Raw genomic sequence first — 5,096 nt, 5'->3', positions numbered from 1 at the left:
TGCTGAACCCTGCAGGAAGCCAGAGACCACAGTGTTTGTTTGCCACCATGATTTAGCAGGCCATGGAAGTGCCATCTTTCTTTCAATAAATAACGTTTTCCTTGAGTTTGTTTTAACCGGACAGTTGATTAACCAGCTGCAGGCAGTGGTTACACTGGAGGATGCAGGACAAAGCACTGAGATTAGCAGGACAGCCTTTCAGCTACTGCTGTGTTGCTGCCCAAGCAGTCAGCATTCACAGGACAGGAACAGTCTAAACCCTCCTCAGGTCTCACCGTTCCATATGCTGTGCCTCATCTGGCAGATGAAAGCTCGTGAGGACAAGGCCAGTCCTCCTGTGCAGTCCCAGCAAGCAAAGGTCAGCTTTTCACAAAAGGCTTCTAGATGTCAGTGGACAGAGAGCATCATCATCATGCTTTTGAAAGGTCCCTACCACATTATATCTTGGCTTCTACATCCACCGAGTTCAGGGTTCAGACTGAACCATTCTCAGAGTTCAAGATGGATCTAAGCATGGCCACACTTCAGGACCATCAAGTGGTCTCTCCTTCCTTGGTTGTACAGGAAAGGAGCTGCATAGGAAAGGATCTATCCCATTCCCCTCCACATCCAGGAGAACACACACAGAATCATAGAACCAATTTGGTTGGAAGAGACCTCTGGGATCATCGCGTTCAACCTTTGCCCTAACACCACCATGTCAGCTAGACTATGGCACTAAGTGTCATGTCCAGTCTTTTAAACACCTCCGGGGACACTGACTGCATCACCTCTCTGGGCAGCCCATTCCAATGCCTAACAACCCTTTCCACAAATGAACACCATGAGCTCCACCATGGACTGAGGTGCCAAAAGCACTCTTGGAGATAAGTCTGTAGCTCTGGTAGCAACGCAACTTCTCTGCAAGAGAGGGGACACACTGCCCACATGGTTAAGCTGAAAGAAAAGCCCAGCTCCAATCTTTTGGGGCCCAAATTCCAGGAACACAGCCAAAAAATGGAAGAGAAAAGGGCAGCACAGCGTCTCCCACTCTTCTCTCCACAAAAGGAGATGTGGTAACCACTCAGTCGTTAACACCATAAAACAAAGTCAGCCTCCTGGGGAGATAAAAGATCCTTGAGACTATGAAAACCAAAGCACACACTGCACTCGGCAGCAGCGTGGTGCACAGAGGACACGCTCCCCAACATCATTTTGTTGGAGGCAAGAACTCACAGCTATGCTCAGGCGGGCCTTTGCTTTGGTACGTCTAGCTGTTTGTGGTTGGACAACGGGAAGGCGGACACACTTCACCCCACAGTGACTCAACCGCACGCTCAGCACACTTCCATATATTTCATCACCTCTCCTCTACATGGAGAAAGAGGGAAAAGGAGAGAGCTGCAGTGAAGTCGATGTCTTTACACTGAAGAAGCATTTAGGACAGTAAACCTTTCGCAACCCACTCCTGACCCTCCGCAACTGACTGAAAGCAGCACTCCCCTTCTGGGCAGTGAGGGCTATGCAGAGCAACCCTGGAAATGCTCTTTGAGGCTCAAAACCAACCAATCAACCTGTCCAGTCTTGGTTTATTCCACACCATCCAGCCCTGTATCAAGAGTTTAGTGCTTGCTATGTATTGCTGCAGATGCATTCAAATGTGTGAGGATACTGTTCGGGCAGACCACCACACTCTCCAGCTGGCGTGGAGCCAGGCAGTCTAGGACAAGCGTGACCTACCTGCTTCAAGCTCTCTGATTTCACTATTGATTCCCATGCGTCCTGGAAATGAAGGCCTGTGGACCAAAGTGAGGAGATGAGAGAGAAGGGCAGTCTTGGAAATCCTTTTTTTCTAGAGGAATTGCATTTATTTTCTTCTCCTAGCCACCTTTCACCTCCCAAATACATCTCTGGGGCTCAGACGGTTACTCTGCTCTTCCGCAAGCTGATGTGACATGACACCACTACTTTGGGGTTACGAGGACCGAAAACCCAAGAGTTTTCACAGGACAAGTCCACAGCAGACTGATAAACTACAAGAACATGACAGACCCCTGCGGGGGCACAAGATTAGTTCTACACACAGCCTAAGCTGAAGACAGGACAGATCCTATCCCTCCACATGCACACCACTGCTTCCATAAGGTGTGCAAGTCCCTGGCTGAGCCGATTGCACAGAGAGAAGCACTAGCACCCACAGAGAGGTGGTGGTAGAAACACACAGCCTCTGGAAAACCCCTCCCAACAGAAGCCCACACTAACAAGCTTGAGACAACTACCTGCCACTTCTCAGCTGGCCATTTCACAGCTAGAAGGCAACACATCTTGCTGCTGGATTTCACCATACCAGTCACCTTTATAACACTGGCAGGTCAGAAAGAAAACTGTTTCCTACATTGTTGCTGTGGAAGCAAGAGGAATATTAGCAATAGGAGGCTTGTGAACACTGACTTGAAGGTAAAGAAATTTCTGTTTCTAAAGATGCTTTTGTGCACTTCCCAGGCTCCATATACTTTTTGCAGTACAGAGCATTGCAGACCAACAGTAAAGCCTGCCGATAACCTACGTTCCAGTCCCAGACCGAACTCTGCTGCTTAAAAGTGGCACCGCTGTCCAGCTGCATCAACAGCTTTTTATGCTCCACAGATGATACCAGACCTCTACCAGGCTACCACAAATTTTAGAAGCTGGAGACGACTCACCGTCCTTTTGACAGTAGAAATCTGGGTGACTCCTAAGTTTGGTTATCCAAGACAGATTCCACTCAACAACAGATCCACGCTCACACCACTGAAGCAGAGGAAAGCAGCTCCAAGTCCTTCACTGACACCGTGTGTCAGAAGCAGGAACTGGCTACAACAGAGAGGGCCAAGCAGGTTCCAAGTGACATCCAGCACAGGTGTACACATAAGGACCTCTGGCTGAGAAACAACCAAAGCACCAGGACTTTTGGAGCTAAAAGAAGGGATTAAACATATTATTGCCGAGGGTTTCAAGAGAAAGCTTAAGCCAAAATAGCTCTCTCGCCTTCCCCTCAATTCTGGTCATGTTTTCCTCTCCCTACTTAAAGCCAGCTCAGGAGCCTTGCCTGGCCACACAGCACCTATTTGGCTCTCTATTTCTGACTCATCAAGAAGCAAGAGCTCAAATCGGCTTACTTTGTGATTGGACAAGCAGAGATGACAGAGGATCACGCAGAAAGGGATGATCTCCTCCTTCTGGTAGCACTAAGCTGCCAGCCCAAGTCCTGAAGCAGAGAAGTCAATTCCTTTGTGCTTCCAGACCAATCCAAGCACACAAGAGGGAGCAGTATTTCAGACCTGGAAGCACAATGTCTTCCAAGCAATATCAATACCAGTGACCAGTCAGATACCTGATTCCCAGGGCCAGCCCCAGAACAGCCTTGGTCCGTCAGGATTTTTCCACGGCCAACATGATCAACCACTGCAGGACTGGGACTAACTACAGAGCCAGACTTGCACACAAGAGGCAGCAGCAAAGACAAAACAGAAGTGGCAGAGAACATGTGAGTATTTTATGCCCAAGTACTTAATTTGGCTGCTAATAAGCTAGCCACTGCCTAGATTTAGTGCAGACAAGCACATCTGGGAGAGAAAGAATGTACTTTTAAACTCTATGGAGCACAGGAATTAGGTACTGAAACGGGAAAATTAGAACTAAAGGGACAGAGGAAAGAAAAGGTCCGACCACAGACCTATACAAGTGATCAAGAGCAGTGTTCTTTCAAAGGAAAATCCCTCTACAAGAGCACAGTAGACAGAGGCACAGAAGGCTAAGTGGAGGAAGAAGGAGATTGGCAGCAAACCCGGAAGAGCCTTCAGGCTCTGAATGAAGCTTGACAAGGAGCACAGCAGCAGCCGCCACCAGAGAGCTGTCAGGGACAGGACAGTAATGATACCAAGACAAACATTTGGGAACTCCAAACCGACTCATTCCAAACACAGAAAACACTGCTCCAAGGGAGAGCTACATTTACTCAAGTTGGTTCAGAAGGCAAGGAAGGGAGGGAAAAAAAGAGAAGCTGTAAGAACAGAAAGACTCTAAAGAGGAAGCTATCTGCAGGGAAGGTGATAAAGTGATAGCTTAGGCCACACTGAGACTTCTAACTAGCAAGAGAGGGGAATACTCCCATTGCTCTCTTTCAGGCCCTGGCCTCCATAGCAAAAACGAGAGAGACTGCCACAAGCAAAGAGCTGCAAAAAAGCGTAGCTGAAAAGGGGCTTCTGTCCTAAGTAAAAATGGCCTGGGTATTTTAAGGTAGAGACTGAGGCACATCACAACACTCTGTTCCCATTCTGTTGCCTAGTGAGCAGCTCCTGGTAACTTCCATCCAGAGTTCAGCTGGGCAAGGATCCCTCTAGATAGTCAATATTAATTTCCATCGCTCAGCAATGATCATCAAGATAAAGCCGATTCTTCTAACAATACTAGTTAAGTAAGAATGATCGAGTAATTATAGTCCCATTTACCAAAACAACTGACATCTCTGGATACATATGTTTCTAACCTATTTCACAAAGACCCAGTTTTGATCTTCGTGATTTGTGATCCAGGTTCCAGACATCAGTGAGTGAAAACCGTTAAGCAGCTCACTGATACAAAGGAACTGTTTAGCACTGACTAATTAAGATAAGCTGACCACACGTGATGAGCATCACAGAGCAAAACCTCCACAGCTCTCCAGGTCAGTACACACTGATCTAGAAAAAAAAGATGATGGCTAGAAGTCAGAATTAGCCTCGAGAAAGAGCTCACAATTATAAGTGAAGGGTAATTCACTGGTGAATTTACTAAGGCCTGCACTGGATTTTTTTCCACTAGCAACCCTTCAATAACAGCATGTACTTTCCTAGACGACCCGATTTCCTCAAAAACTGATCATGGGTATCAGGGATTAAGTTAGATTACCCCAACAATCTTACTTCTGGCCTTAAAATGGTTTCGTGTGCTGTCTGCTATTTAGGAAGTGAAAGCATAAAACAAGACTCGTCAGCAAAGCCTGACAAACCCGCCAGGCTCCCAACAACCGCAGGACACACACCACAGCTATACGGCCACCTCAAGAAAGCACTGGGAGCTCAAGCTTCCTTAAACCG

Source organism: Cariama cristata, unplaced genomic scaffold (assembly GCF_000690535.1).
Source record: "Cariama cristata isolate BGI_N322 unplaced genomic scaffold, ASM69053v1 scaffold13418, whole genome shotgun sequence".
In the NCBI taxonomy this organism is placed as follows: Eukaryota; Metazoa; Chordata; class Aves; order Cariamiformes; family Cariamidae; genus Cariama; species Cariama cristata.
The sequence above is the reverse complement of the archived record's forward strand: the minus strand, read 5'-3'. Positions refer to the sequence as shown.